This window comes from Canis lupus, chromosome 1 (genome assembly GCF_011100685.1).
Source record: "Canis lupus familiaris isolate Mischka breed German Shepherd chromosome 1, alternate assembly UU_Cfam_GSD_1.0, whole genome shotgun sequence".
In the NCBI taxonomy this organism is placed as follows: Eukaryota; Metazoa; Chordata; class Mammalia; order Carnivora; family Canidae; genus Canis; species Canis lupus.
In genome coordinates, this window is record NC_049222.1 from 113,561,793 (window position 1) to 113,578,142 (window position 16,350).

General features: G+C 42.6%; 1 pseudogene; it reads right to left on the reverse strand.

Moving 5' to 3' along the window:
* Window positions 1-14,503: 14,503 nt before the first annotated feature.
* On the reverse strand, window positions 14,504-15,853 carry LOC100683762 (annotated as a pseudogene).
* Window positions 15,854-16,350: the final 497 nt, after the last annotated feature.

The window sequence follows — 16,350 nt, forward strand, 5'->3', positions numbered from 1 at the left end:
ATCATCCTTTGGATGACAGTCACTTCTCAGCCTGACATTGAAGACTTGCATCCTTGAACCCCAGACCCTTCTCCCACCATCTTTCCCGCATGTCTCTTTTCTAAGTAACCCATGCTTTTCACCAGATCCCCAAAACACCATCCATTTTCACATCTGCTGGCTTTTCTCCTGGTGATTATTCTGGAAAGTAAAGGTTCATTCTGGAACCAGGATAAGAACCCAGGCTGCTAATTTTCCAGTCTCTTGGAAAATCTACATTTTGGCAGTCACTTGCTATTTTGAGATTGTTCTGGCTCTGTTCATTTAGACCCAGGGGAGATATTTTAATTTCTAAGCATAAGATATGGAGTTCTCCAGAGGTCACTTCAGCCATGCCCCTGCCTCCACAGTCTATGTCTCCTGCCCATCCACAGAGCACCACATCCCGAGACTCCTGTGATACCTCACTTATGGAAGTCCCTGTGTTTTAGTAGCCTCTCTTGTGCGCATATTAGAAGAGGAAGAAAGGGAAAGGATGAGTACATATTGAATTGAAATGACTATGTCCCAGAGATAATCATACACCATCTTTTTCTTTTTAAATATTTTATTTTTTTATTTGACACACATAGAATGCATAACTCTACTAAGTAGAGTAGCAGGCAGAGGAAAAGGGAGAACAGCAGGATCCCCACTGAGCAGAGAGCCTGACTTGGGGCTCGATCTGAAGACCCTGGGATGACCTGAGCCAAAGGCAGATGCTTAACTGACTGAGCCACCCAGGCACCCCCCTCCCACTTTTAAAAAGATTTTATTTATTTGAGAGAGAGCGCGTGGGCAGTGGGGAGAGAGGGACAGAATGAGAGGGAGAAACAGACTCCCCACTGAGCAGGGAACCCAACACTGGGCTCCATCCCAGGACCCTGGGATCATGACCTGAGCTGAAGGTAGACCACTCAACCAACTGAGCCACCCAGATGCCCCACTCATATATCATCTTACTTAATCTTCTCAACAACCTGTGGGTCTCATTATTCCCATTTCATAGAGAGGCAAGGTGATTTTGCCAAGTTACTGACAAAACTGAATTAGTTAGGATAAGTAATACCAATTTTTGTAACAGACTCCCAAAGTCCATTGACTTAACTCAATAAAAGTCTACTTTTCACTTATGTAAAGTCTAGCTAGCTGTACATAGTTGGTGGATGGACTTTCATGTGATCATTTAGAGACCCAGACTCCTTCTGTCTTGTGGGTCCATCCTCTCCTGGATTTACAGAGTCTTTGTCACTCAACCAGCAAGAGCCAGGAAGAGCATCGCACGTGGGAGGTTCTTGGAGAGTAGATTTGCAATCGTCAGAAAACACGACTTCTGCTCACATCCCATGGGCCGGAATGTATCATATGACCACACCTCCCTGCAAAGTACATTGGGAAATGCTGTCCAAGCATGTGTCCCTGGAGAGGAGGGACACTGGGTATTGGTGTTTGTAGGCAGAGGCCTCTGCCACAGCCACACAGAAGGCAAACTTCAGAGGGGCATGTAATGTGTTGACCAGGGTCCACCAGAAGAAGCAGGACAGGATCCCATGATTGTACCTTCATTGGAAGGAATGGACTGATAGCTGAAGTAATTTGGTGGACCACACAAGCAGATATTGGTAGGCTCCAGTAATGCTACAGAGGGTGGAGCACAGGGTCTGACCTTAAGGCCTCCTTCTGAAAGGATTTCCTCCAGAGATTAAGGGCGTGGTGCCCAGAGTCTGTATTTGCCCTTAGAGGTGGGCTCAGATGAGGCCAGCATGCAGAAATGTCTACTGAGAAGACACCTTGGCTTTGGCCCCATGTTCTATACCTTTGTTGGGTGAACTTGATGTTAATTCTTTGAGCTGAAGATCCCACCTCCTTCCAGAAATGACACATTATAGGTCCAAGTAGGGGTGATTTTACAGGTGTCTGAAATCTGTACAATAAAGATAGGCACCTGATAGGTGGGAGGAGCAGAGTCGGGAGGCTGAGCCCTGTGTTAACTCTTTAGGTGTTGGATTCTGGGGAGGTCTGAAGGTGCTGGGGTGGGTCAGATCCGTATGGGAGCCATGAGGGTAGATCCTCCGGGTAATAGTGGCTATTTACCAGCATTACAACCATGTCAGTCTTGATCCCAAGATTCCTGAAATGCAGGAATTTCCATAATTTAAGGACTCCATAGTTCCATATGTCAATGAAGCAATACCCAGGAAGAGCATGGAGTTAAATCTTAGACAGACTCGCCTTCAATTCTGCCCTTCCATTTCCTTCACCTCTTGGAGTTTCTGTTTCATGTATCAAGTCATACATAATAATGCTTGTCATGTACAAACACAGCATTAGTACAAAGTAAATGACCACTTCCTGGAAATGATTGCTGGGTTATTTGGGAGACAAAATGATGTTATGGCTAAAAACTTGAGCTCTGAGGTCAGGCAGACCCTATTTAAGTTGTAGGTCTGCTGCCAACTCACTGTGTGACCTTGAGTAAGGCCTTTTTCCTCACCTACATATCCTCCTCTTGTTTAATTAATTACAGCTACTGGGGTCCCCTTGCTTTTGAGGACACACCATGCCCACCTGCCTCAGGACCTTTGCACTGGCTAGCTCTTCTGCTTGAAATGCTCTCCCTCACTCAGCATATCCAAATGACTTCCAGCCTCACCTTGTCTGGGTCTTTGCTCAAATACTCTCCTTCTCAGGGGGACCTCCCCTCTGCCCAGCATTTGCTTTGTCTCCTTTTTACTTTATTTATCTGATGTACATATATTTTGTTTGTTTATTTACTGTTTCCAAACTCTCCAGACTGGAAACCCTTTGAAGGCAGGAAATTTTGTCTGTTTTATTTGTAGCTCTTGTCCTAGATACATAGTAGGTAGCAAGTAAAATTGGTTGAGTGAGTGAATAAATAAAACTGACATAGGGGATGGATGTATAAACAAAGCATGGTCTAGCCATACAAGGGGCTATGATTCGGTTTCAAAAAGGAAAGAAATTCTGACACATACAGTATGGATGAATCTTGAAGACATTATGCTAAATGAAATTAGCCAGACATAAAAGGATAAATGCTGCATGATTCCTCTTATATGAGGTCCCCAGAATGGAAACATTCATAGAAACAGAAAATTGAGTGGTAGGTGCCAGGGGCTGGTGGGAGGGGAAAATGAGGAGTCAGCGTTTAATGGGTACAGTGTTTCAATTTTGCAAGATGAAAGATTTTTTAAAAAAAATATTTTATTTATTAGAGAGAGAGAACATGAACACACACATGAGTGGAGGGTAGGAGCAGAGTGAGAGGGAGATGCAGACTCCCCACTGAGTAGGGAGCCTGACATGGGTCTTGATCCCAGGAGCCTGGAATCATGACCTGAGCTGAAAGCAGATGCTTAACCAACTGAGCCACCCAGGAGCTCTTATGAAGTTTTGAAATTCGAAGGTGGTGATGGTTGCAGAACAATATGAGTGTTCTTAATGTTATTGAACTATACACTTACAAATGGATAAATGGTAAACCTTTACATTATGCGTGTTTTACCATAATTAAAAGTAAATAAATCAGTAATTGGAAACAAATCTTAAATAGGGCTTTTCAGGGATCCCTGGGTGGCGCAGCGGTTTGGCGCCTGCCTTTGGCCCAGGGCACGATCCCGGAGACCCGGGATCGAATCCCATGTCGGGCTCCCGGTGCATGGAGCCTGCTTCTCCCTCTGCCTGTGTCTCTGCCTCTCTCTCTCTCTCTCTCTCTCTCTGTGTGTGTGTGTGTGTGTGACTATCATAAATAAATAAAAATTAAAAAAAATAGGGCTTTTCATACTTTCCCCACAGTTGTAAAGCTTAAATAAGATGGTCCATGTGAGCACTCAATAAATATATGTTGTGATTATTAATATAGAGCTCCATATTGTGGGCCCCATCACTACAGAGCTAGCATAGCATTGTGAGGCAGGTACAGTATGAACCCTGACACTCTTGAATAAACCCACTGCCAGCCACACGTGTAGAGAAAGAGTCAGTCCACTTGCCCTTACTCAGTCTCCTTGGTTTTAGAGATCTTGGTTGATTTTGATAACGGACCATTTGGGCCACTTTTTTTTTTCTCATCCTATGCTTTACATTTCTGCTCTCCTGCTCTAAATTCACCAATAAAGAGTGAGCCCACAAAACCTTAGGTCACCACCCTTAAGACTCCAATAAAAACAGAACCACAGGCCCATGGGTTCCCTGTCTTCTTGCAATCTCACTGTATGGCGCCAGGTGTGCTGTGTAACTGCTAGGTCCTATAAATAATAAATCTTTTATTTTTTCAAAATTTCTTGATGGTTAGTGCTGAAGGGCATCTTGCAATCCTAATAAAAACTACAAGAGCCAGCCCAACCACAACATTGATACTGACAGGATGAGAATGGCACAGAACAATTGGCATAGTCGGTGGTGTTGCATAACTGCCATTGTGATTAATGGCAAATTCCCTTTAACTGGAACTTGTTTACTAACCACCTAACTCAGGTGACTAACCATCGAGGAAAGGAGCACTGCTTGCTGGGGCGGTCTGTCATGCTGCTATGTGCTTTCACATCTTGTTTCTGTCTTGCGTTGCCTGTAGTCTCCAACCCAAAAGGTCACAGCTGCCGTGACAATCCACTGAATCAATGGGTCACATGTAGGCTATGTGTCCTAACCCAGAGGAATGAACTAGCATCACAACTAGGAATCAATGGCACCAGCAGAGGGAGAGCATGACCAAAGTCTGTGGTCTCTGTCCTATCACTTTACTTACTACAGTCAATCGTTGGTCTCCTGACCCCATGGGATTTTATGGGTCCAATCCCTGGCATGACGTTGCTAAAAAAAATTAATGGACAGAGACCTATGTCCTGAACATCTGATGCCAGTGCTGTCTAAGGACTCCAGGGAGGCACACTAGCTCCTTGGTAAATGCAAAACTCCATGGGCTCTTCCTGGGCCATGCAAACCAACATGCTAAGACTTCAGAAGCCTAGGGGGCTTTCTCCAAAAACTGCACATATCACGCTAGTGGAGGCAGGAGTAGACCACTCCTGGAGAGGTCTCTTGGAACACCCTGGAAAGGAATGTGGCCACTTACCAAGAGGGCTCATGGTGATATCACCCAAAACTTCCTGGTGACAACATATATGATTAAGGCAACAGGAGAAAAATGATAAGTGGAAACTGAGATAAAAAACTATAGCTTGCAGGACACTGGGGTGGCTTAGCAGTTGAGCATCTGCCTTTGGCTCAGGGCATGATCCCAATCCCAGGATCGAGTCCCACATCAGGCTACCTGCAGGGAGCCTGCTTCTCCCTCTGCCTGTGGCTCTACCTCTCTCTCTCTCTCTCTGTCTCATGAATAAATAAATAAAATAAAATAAAACATACCTTGCAACTCTTGATTTTGTGGTTGTGGGTTTGAGCCCTACAGTGGGTGTGGAGATTATTTTTAAAAATTTTCCCAAATCTCTTGGGTAACTTGAAGCTTTGTGGAATTTTGACAAGTTAAATTAAGTGGTGGGACATTCATTGAATATCTAGATTATTTCCAAATAAGATAGAATACAAAACCACAAATTGTTAAACAAGTTTAAGTTAACCTGTTTTTTGACCTCTTCTTACAGAGGAAATAAAAATACTTGCCTCTCTTAGTAAACATATCTTGTGCCATGTTGAAAACTGTGCCTTGAGGAAATGTATGTTTCTAGAAATTATGAAGTGTATTAATAAGTTTGCTGATCTAAAAATGCTGGTATAAGAGGCAGGTCACAATTGCTTCTCAGTTTTTACTAGAAATTAAGGTTTTAAGAGTTGAAAATTCTAATAAATGTAATTTAAAACTACTAGAAATTAAAAAAACTATTAGAAATAATAAGGAAAGTAGGATGAATTTTTGAATAAGAAAGATAAGGGAGTGTGGAAATGCATTTTTAAAAATATTTTATTTATTTATTCATGAGAGACACACAGAGAGAGTTAGAGACATAGGCAGAGAGAGAAGCAAGCTCTCTGCAGGGAGCCTGATGCAGGACCTGATTCCAGAACACCAGGATCATGACATGAGCCAAAGGCAGGCACTCAGCCAATGAGCCTCTTAGGAGCCCTTGGAAATGCATTTTTATTAAGGGAATGAAAGTGATTTTGTCCTAAAGCAAAGCTGTTTGTTTCAGAATGAGAAAGAGGAAAAATAAAGGACAAAATGGTATAGAAAGTCGAGAAGAGAGAGAAAGAAAGGGAGAATTTGGGATGCCTGGGTGGCTCAGAGGTTGAGCATCTGCCTTTGGCTCAGGGCATGATCCCAGAGTCCGGGGATCGAGTCCCATACCAGGCTTCCAGCATGGAGCCTGCTTCTCCCTCTGCTTGTGTCTCTGCCTCTCTCTCTCTCTCTCTCTCTCTCTGTCTCTCATGAATAAATAAATAAATAAAATCTTTAATAAAAGAAAGGGAGAATTTTACCTTATGTGGTCAAGTTGGCAAAAATCAAATTGTTATTACAAGCATTTTATTTATTATTTTTAAAATTTTTATTTATGTTAGTGAGAGAGAGAGAGGCAGAGACACAAACAGGCTCCATACACCGGGAGCCTGACGTGGGATTCGATCCCGGGTCTCCAGGATCGCGCCCTGGGCCAAAGGCAGGCGCTAAACCACTGTGCCACCCAGGGATCCCCTATAAGCATTTAAAAAAATAAACTTTAATATCAATAATATGCGTATGCAATTTTCTTTCATCTGCTGAAAGGACTACGTTTTCTTTAAGTATTTGTTAGCTCCTGATAAAAAATTGTGAAAGATTTTCTTTACATTTTAAGTAATCTGCCTAGAAAGCAAAAAGTTTGTGTCCCATCTAAATAATTTCCTGTGGGGGCAACTAGCTGGCTCAGTCAGAGGAGTGTGTGACTTTTGATCTCACGGTTGTGAGTTCAAGCTCCACATTGGGTGGAAAGATTACTTAAATAAATAAAAAAATTAAGGAAAATTTCCTGTGCTTCATGTCTTACTCAGGTCTTTGATAACTTAACAAAACTGAATCTCAATATTTAAAGAGATAAGTTTTGCTCACAGCAATGTAGCCTTCCATATTTGCTTTAAAAGTATTTTGTCATTTTGGGGCTTCTGGGGTGGTGTAGTTGGTTAAGTGTCTGACTCTTGATCTCAGCTCAGGTCTTGATCTCGGGGTTGTTAGTTCAAGCCCTATTTCAAGCCAGGCGTGAAGCCTACTTAAAAAAAATTTTGTCACTTTTGTTATTAGATAATTAAGAATTGCTTCACAATGGTCTGTGATCCTATTTAGTCAAGTGTCTGAAACGTCTTGATATTTTTCACAAACTTCTCAAAATCCAATTCTAAAGTCTTTTTGAGGGGTGCCTGGGTGGCTCAGCTGGTTGAGCGTCTGCCTTCAGCTTGGATCAAGCCACATATCCGGGGGCTCAGGGAGGAATCTGCTTCTCCCTCTCCCTCTTCCTCCCTTCCCCACTTATGCATGCTCTCTCTTTCAAATCAAATAAATAAATAAATAAATAAATAAATAAATAAATAAATAAATCTTCAAACAAAAACTAAAGTCTTTTTGACCTTGGAAATAACTTTGAGATGTTTCAGAGGGTCCCTGGAACATCTCAAAGGATTTGTTCTTTCTCTTTATAAAAAGAGAGGTATTGCATTAACTGGGCTTATTTGACATGTTAAATTGCACAGGAAGCAATGTAAATAAGAAATAATGCCAAATTTCTTAATGAGTATCCTTGTATGGATATATGTTATTAATATAAGTGTTCCAGAAATTACAAGAATCCTAAAAAATCAGATGTGTACTATTATCAGTCATAATTCCAATTATCAACTTAAAATATTATTTATCACAGAAATAAATTTTCTTATCAATTGCATTATAATGAACTCTCATCAGATCTTTTTTTTTTTAAGATTTTATTTATTCATTCATGAGAGACACACAGAGAGAGGTAGAGACATAGGCAGAGGGAGAAGCAGGACTCCTTGCAGGGAGCCCAATGCAGGATTAAATCCCCAGACCCAGGGTCATGCCCTGAGCCGAAGGCAGACACTCAACCACTGAACCACCCAGGCTCCCTCTTGTCAGATCTTTAACCAAGGACATTTTTAAGACTTTTTGTCATTATAGTTATTGTTTTCCTCTGATGCTTTTGTAAAAGTGCTTCATCTTCAAAGAGATTCATGAAAAGACCTCTTACAAGTTTCTGATAACTTTCAGATCAGATGACTATACTGGGTAAGAATAGATAGAACTCTAAGGAAAAACTGGATTCATAAAACTGTTAGCAAAAGTTCAGATCAAGAATTAATTATATAGGACTGAATGGGGTGATGAGGATGATTACAATTTTTTTATGACGTTTTCTTTGAAAGAGAACTGGTTCTTTATTCTTGTTTTCTAGATTTAAGGACACTTTTTCTCTTAGGCTTACTCTGACTTACAGCAATTTAGTAAAATATACTTTTGGGAATGAGGATGAGACAGTTACCTTTTCTTCCTACTTGATCCATCCAGAATTTGGAAACTCTCAGTGAGTATTCTTATTTTCATGGCAATATAGTTATTTGCATAAGCTTCATAAGAATCTGTTCTCAGGGTGCCTGGGTGGCTCAATTGGTTAAGCATCTGCCTTTGGCTCAGGTCATGATCTTAAAGTCCTGGGATTGAGCCCTGCATTGGGCTTCCTACTCAGAAGGGACCCTGCTTTTTCTTCTCCCTCTGCTGCTTCCCCTGCTTGTGCTCTCTCTCTCTCTGTCAAATGAATAAATAAAATCTTTAAACTTGAACAGACTCCCCCCAGGGTCACTGACCTATTTTCAGGGCTAGACCCTTTCAAGTTGAGGCAATGTCTACAGACTGGATTTCAAACTGCTTCCTGGATAATTCTTATAAGATTTGCTACTATATCCCTGGGTGGCGCAGCAGTTTGGCACCTGCCTTTGGCCCAGCGCGCGATCCTGGAGACCCGGAATCGAATCCCACGTTGGGCTCCCGGTGCATGGAGCCTGCTTCTCCCTCTGCCTATGTCTCTGCCTCTCTCTCTCTCTGTGTGACTATCATAAAAAAATTTTGCTACTATAATACTTTCTGGGTTTAGGGGTACCTGGGTGGCTCAGTGTCTGACTCTTGATTTCGGCTCAGGTCATGATCTCAGAGTGGAGATCGATTCCCATGTCTAGCTCTGTGCTCAGCTTGGAGTCTGCTTGAGATTCTCTCTCTCTCTCTCTTTTTTAAAGATTTCATTTATTTTCATGAGAGACAGAGAGGGAGAGAGAGAGAGAGGCAGAGACATAGGCAGAGGGAGAAGCAGGCTCCATACAGGGAGCCGGATGTGGGACTTGATCCTGGGACTCCAGGATCATGCCCTGGGCCAAAGACAGGTGCTCAACCACTGAGCCACCCAGGCTTCCCAGATTCTCTCTCTTTCTTTTTCTTTTATTTCCCCCAATCTGTCTCTCAAATAAATAAATAAATCTTTAAAAAGTGCATTCTGGGTTACTATGTGCCCTACCTCTGATTTAGCACATCTGCAACCCAAGCAGTTAATGGCCTCACCATTGACTCTGAAGACTTGGCATCACAGGGTGTGTTATAGTGTAAACCTTGACACATTTTTTTTTCTTTTTCATTTTGTAATGCAAGTGCCTGACTTAAGATTTGGTTCCTGAGACATTTAGTTCAATGGCTCTCTCAAATAAGCACAGTGCCAGCCAGAGGCCTAGGTAGTCAGGCCACCTCCCCCTATTCAGATTCTTTAATTTTAGAGATCTTGGTTGATTTTGAGAACTGACCATTTGGGCCACTTATTTTTGTTTTCTCTTCCCCTGATTTAAATTTCTGCTCTTCTGCTCCCAATTCACCAATAAAGAGTGAGTCTACAAAATCCTAGGCCACCACCTGTAAGATCCCAATAAAAGCAGAACCCCAGGCCCATGGGTTCCCTCTCTTCTTGCAACCTCACTGTGTGGCCCCAGGTGTGCTATGTAATTGCTAGGTCTTGTAAGCAATCTTAATTTTTCCCATTTCCTGAATGGCATCTTGCAATCCTAATAATAATTACAAGGGCCAGCCCAACCACAACACTGATTCTTGATAGGCTGAGACTGGCACAGAACAGCCGGGCATTTCAAATCCTGGCTTTCCCACTTATCAGGGGTAATCTCTGTACCTCAATTCCTTCAGCTGCAAATTGGAGAGAACAGTACTCACCTCTTGAAGCTGTAGAAGGATTGAATTAATCACTGTAAAATACTGACAGCATTGCCTGTCACAGAGTAAGTGGTTAATATTTTGGTTGTTTGAAGAGCCCATGATTCTCGCATTCAACCTACTTATGATATTAACTACTTACTCTTAAAGCCCCTAAAGCCACTTTTCCCCCCAGATAAATGGGCTGTAAAATCAAAGCTCATTTAAATTAGAAACCATACAATTTATTGTCTGCACCAGGATTGTTTTGAGAGCCAAAGAGGCGCTATAAATAATTAAGCCATGGGATGCCTGACTGGCTCAGTTGGTGAGCCTGGGACTCTTGATCTTGGGATTGTGTTTGAGCTCCATGTTGGATGTAGAGATTACTTAAAAATACAATCTTTTTTTTTTTTAAGATTTTTTATTTATTTAAGAGAGACAAAATATAAGTGAGAGAGTTGGGGGAGGGGCAGAGGGAGAGGGAGAGAGGTAATTAAAAAAAAAGACATATTTATTTATGAGAGAGATAGAGACACAGACAGGGGATGCTCAACTGCTGAGCTACCCAGGCACTGATGCTGGGAGAGAGCTAATTTTAAGTGGGCTCCCCACTGAGTAAGGAGTAAGGAGCCCAACATGAGCCTCCATCCCATGACCCTGAGATCGCAACCTGAGCTGAAATCAAGAGTCGGCTGCTCAACTGACTGAGCCACCCAGGCACCTCAATTTTTTTTTTTTTTTTAATAATTGAGCCAGGACAAGTAGCGTCAACTAGGCTGTCCTGCACTCATTGGGCCAAGGATCATCTTTGGTATAACTCACCCCTTTACAGGGCGACAGCAGAGAGTGAGCCTTTTAGGCTGATCTTAAAAAATAGATTTCAGGACGCCTGGGTGGCTCAGCAGTTGAGCGTCTGCCTTTGGCTCTGGGCTGATCCCGGAGTCCTGGAATTGAGTCCCGCACTGGGCTCCCTGCATGGAGCCTGCTTCTCCCTCTGCCTATTTCTCTCTATGTCTCTCATGAGTAAATAAATAAATCTTTAAAAATAAAAACTTAAGTCAGGGGCGCCTGGGTGGCTCGGTCGGTTAGGTGTCTGACTTCGGCTCAGGTCATGATCTCTCCAGGACCTGGGACACATTTTCAGAAGACCAATTTTACTTTTACCTGTTTATGGTAATATCTGCAATGTTAGAATGTCCTTAAGTAATATATAATTAAGTAAATCAAATAAGGAACCAGAAAGGAACGGGTTATTGAGTTATTCACAGCACACATTAGAAAATTTGAGAACACATATTAACAACAACAGCAATAAAAAACACTGGCAAGCTCAAATGCAAGTTTATATGCTGAGTTTTTTTTTTAAGATTTTATTTTTTTATTTATTTATTCGTGAGAGACACATGAGAGAGAGAGAGAGAGAGAGAGGCAGAGACACGGGCAGAGAGAGAAGCAGGCTCCATGTAGGGAGCCCAATGTGGGACTCGATCCTGGGACTCTAGGATCACACCTGGGCTGCAGGCATTGCTAAAACGCTGTGCCACTGGGGCTGCCCTATGCTGAGTTTTCTTAAAGATTTTATTTATTTATTCAGGAGAGACACACAGAGAGAAGCAGAGACAAAGGCAGAGGGAGGAGCAGGCTCCCCATGGGGAGCTGGATCCCGTGGCTGTGGGATCAAGAGCTGAGCCAAAGGCACATGCTCCACTGAGCCACCCAGGCACCCCTATGCTGAGTATTTTTAAAGGATTTAAAAAACATGCTCAGGGATCCCTGGGTGGCGCAGCGGTTTGGCGCCTGCCTTTGGCCCAGGGCGCGATCCTGGAGACCTGGGATCGAATCCCACATCGGGCTCCCGGTGCATGGAGCCTGCTTCTCCCTCTGCCTGTGTCTCTGCCTCTCTCTCTCTCTCTCTCTCTGTGTGACTGTCATAAATAAATAAAAAAAATATTAAAAAAATAAAAATAAAAAAATAAAAAACATGCTCAGTTAGCATACAACCTTTTCTCACTTATATAACAGATGCATTTCTATCTGCTTGCGTACTGCAAAGGGTTATAAACCAAATCAACTTACTTATGACTGCAGAAATGTGCTATATGAGAAATGTATTCCATGGAATTTTCTTCACTGCTCTTACCACTGATTCTTCAAATAAGCAAAGTCCAGAGGGCCTCATCCCTTGAAACTGTTTTTAAACACCACCACTTTAAATGGAAAGATAGGTAGAAACCTAGCACTTCCTGGTATAGCACTTGGACTTAGTCTTAATTAATGTAGGAGTTGAATGTACAACAGAAAATCTATCATTCCTTTATCGTTGGAGTAGAGGAAGGGAGAAAAAGAAGAGGTGGGGGATATGGTGCAGTATTTAAGAGCTAAATAGGAGCGTGGTGACTCATAATGCCATCAATTCTACAATGAAGAACCATGGATCTCATCAATTTTATAATTCATGTTGGATCAAGAAGTTTGGTTCCCCTCTGTATATCAATGAATTCAAACCTCATACTGTCCAAAACACGAAGATGAATAATATAAGATAAACTCCAACTGCAATAGGTATATCCTAAGAAGAAGACGGAACACCAGAGGGAATCCCTCCTTCCAGCATCTTTTGATGTGGTAAAATTTTGCCAAAGTGGAAACCTAACACTTAAATATGAAATTGCTTGGCGAAGTAAGAAACTACAGCTGTTGTGGGTATTACCTTACATAATCACTACATGTATTATATATTAAACCCAGCATTACATATGCTTGCACAATTGTGCTGTGAATGATGATAGTAGTGATGATGTCCGTGAAAAAGGACCATCTTTAGCCCCAAAAGAGTACTGGGGTGGGGGCGGTGTAAACAAGTAAAAAGCATACAAAGAGATGGGTATTTTCTGGCCAGGAAAGATCAGTCTAAACACAGATATAGGGGCACCTGGGTGGCTCAGTGGTTGAGTGTCTGCCTTTGGCTCAGGTCGTGATCCTGGGGTCCTGGACTTGAGTTCCACAGCAGGCTCTACACAGGGAGCCTGCCCCTCCCTCTGCCTGTGTCTTTGCCTCTCCCTGTGTGTCTCTCATGAATAAATAAATAAACTCTTTTTTAAAAAACCCACAGAAATATAAAAAGAAAAGTATTCCCTTGTTTCCCCATGTGAAAATAATGCAAAACATTTATATTGTAAATCAGACAAGAACACAGCTAAGTAATCCAATTCTACTGTACATTATAGAAATCATCCCTTCACCACAGTATAAGATTTAAATGCATCTGCACAAGGGTGCACACTATATAAAAGGAGTAAGGTTGCTGCTGCCCTGCTACGCAGTTCTGGTCCCTCCCCAGGTCCTACTGTAATACTGATGGTCCCAATGGTTTTATACAAATAAATTGTGTTTAAAAAATAAAGCACTTATTTTTTTAAAAAGATTTTATTTATTTATTTGACACAGAGAGAGAAAGCACAAGCAGAGGGAGCTGCAGGCAGAGGGAGAGGGAGAAGCAGGCTCCCCGCTGAGGAAAGAGCCCAGGACCCCACGATCATGATGCTTAAGCATGATGACCCCAACAGCAGATGCTTAAGCAACTGAACCACCCAGGTACCCTCAAAAATAAAGCGTTTAAAAAGACAAGTCAAAATGCCTCAGTAACCACATCTCCGACTCAAACTTCATCTATTTAAGTGTTATATTTGCCTCCTGCTAATAAACTTTTATTTCACTCAAACTGAGCAATAAATCTTCCATGCTGAAGTGTGTTCCTTGCCCAAATAATCCAAAGGGGAAAAATGGAAATAATTAGTAGAGAAATGTAGGGACTACTAACACCCCCTTTTAATGTTTTTAAATATTTTTAAAGTTTAAAAAGTGTTTAAAGGACATCTGGGTGGCTCAGCAGTTGACCATCGGCCTTTGGCTCAGGGCGTGATCCCAGGGTCCTGGGATCAAGTCACACATTGGGGTCCCCGCAGGGAGCCTGCTTCTCCCTCTGCTTGTATCTCTGCCTCTCTCTTTGTGTCTCTCATGAATAAATAAATAAAATCTTTTTAAAAATGTTTAAAGTTTGTAATTCCTAGTTGGAAAACATTATCTGAATGGATACCCTAATGGCAAACCACTGTAGAATGTTTCAGTTGCGTGGGGCTGAGGGTAAGGATTCGCTTCACAGCATTCCAGCCTTCTTCACGAGAAGGTCAAAGGTACACTGGTTTGTATTATTGCGACATCTATTAGGTGATCAAAGTTGCTTTTCCTTCAGCAAGGGCTTTATTTGTCAGAAAGATGTTATGCTTGACCTCCAAATTTGGCTGGCTATTTACTGATGAGGTTCATAACCTTTGGGTTGCTCTGATATTTTCACATATGTGCTGGATTCTGGGCTACATCCTGGAAGGCCACCATAACTTCTGGATCCTGCATGGCTGTGAAAACCTCTGGGTCACTAGAATTTCATTGAGTCCAGGTGTTCCTGCCTTTCCAGGCATCACCCCTCCCCCGCTATTCCAGGCATTCCTCCGGGAAAATTACTAGGCATTACCCCAGGAAAGCCACCTAGGAGAGAGCCATACTGAGTTCCTTTTTTTTTTTTTTAAGATTTTTATTTTTATTATTTATTCATGAGAGACGCAGAGAGAGCGAGAGAGAGGCAGAGACACAGGCAGAGGGAGAAGCAGGCTCCATGCAGGGAGCCTGACGTGGGACTGGATCCCCGGTCTCCAGGATCACGCCCTGGGCTGAGGGTGGCGCTAAACCACTGAGCCACCTGGGCTGCCCCATATTGAGTTCCTAATTGTCATCTGGCTTCTTCCTCCCTCTGGGTTCTCTGATTTTCTTCCTGAGCCTTCTTAACCCTTTCTATTCTTTCTTTGCTCTCTCGCTCTTCACGTTTTCACTCATACTTTTTCCTATGTTCAGCAATTTTTTGGGCCCTCAGTTGAGCTTCTTTCAGCATTGCACTAGCATCTTCATCATAATTCAGTTTATGAGCAAGGTCATGATCATATCCTGCTTCTTCCCAATGACCCAGAAGCCTGTGTGCTTTCCCTCACCACTTGAAAGGCTGAGCTGAATCAGGATTTATTTCAATAGCTCTGTTAGAGTCTCGAATGGCATTTGGCTTCTGTAATTTATTTATTTATTTTTAAAAGATTTTTAAAATTTATTCATGAGAGACACAGAGAGAGAGAGAAGCATGTTCCAGGCAAGGAGCCCGATATGGGATTCAATCCTGGGACTCCAGGATTACACCCTGGGCCGAAGGCAGGCACTTAACCGTTGAGCCACTCAGGGATCCCTGGCTTCTGTAATTTTTTTAAAGGATTTTATTTATTTATTCATGAGAGACAGAGAGAGAGAGAGACGCAGAGACATAGGCAGAAGGAGAAGCAGGCTCCGTGCAGGGAGCTCGACGTGGGACTCAATCCCGGGTCTCCAGGATCACGCCCTGGGCTGAAGGCGGCGCTAAACCGCTGAGCCACCGGGGCTGCCCCATGGCTTCTGTAATTTAATGAAGACACTGGCTCTCTTGGGATACAGAATGGCCAAGCGAGGATTCAGTTTGATGGCATCTGTGAACAAGTCAATGGCTTTCTCTAGTTCGCCATTATTTAGGGCGTCAATGGTGGCAGCCACTTTTTTTTTTTATCATTTGCCTGATCCATCATTTCCTAAGTTATCTCTACATTTTCATCTCCCATTCCTTGAGGGGCGTCAGTATCTGACTCAATCACAGCTTCATTGTCAATTTCTAGATCACTTTCCTCACTTCATTTTGTGTCCTTTTTTTTTTTTTGATGTGTCTGTCTTTATGTTTTCTTCCACCTTCTTACTATCTGTTTTTTCTTCCTTGATATTGTCTTCTGATTTAGTTTTATGAATAGCAGGTGGTATTTTACCCCCCATGCTCTCCACTCATTCCCACAGGGAGCGTATTTCCTCAGTGTGCAGAACACTTGGATCCTGCTTACACATTTTCAAGAAGGCCTGAAGCTTGCTCATTTTGTGGAGGTCCACGGTCCAGAGGTGGTGGCAGGCTGCAGGTGCAGCTGAGATTGCGACCTGATTCCAGGTGCGAGTACTAGCTCAGTGTGACCATCCAGAAAGGGGCAGCTACTGTGAGCAAGATTTACTTA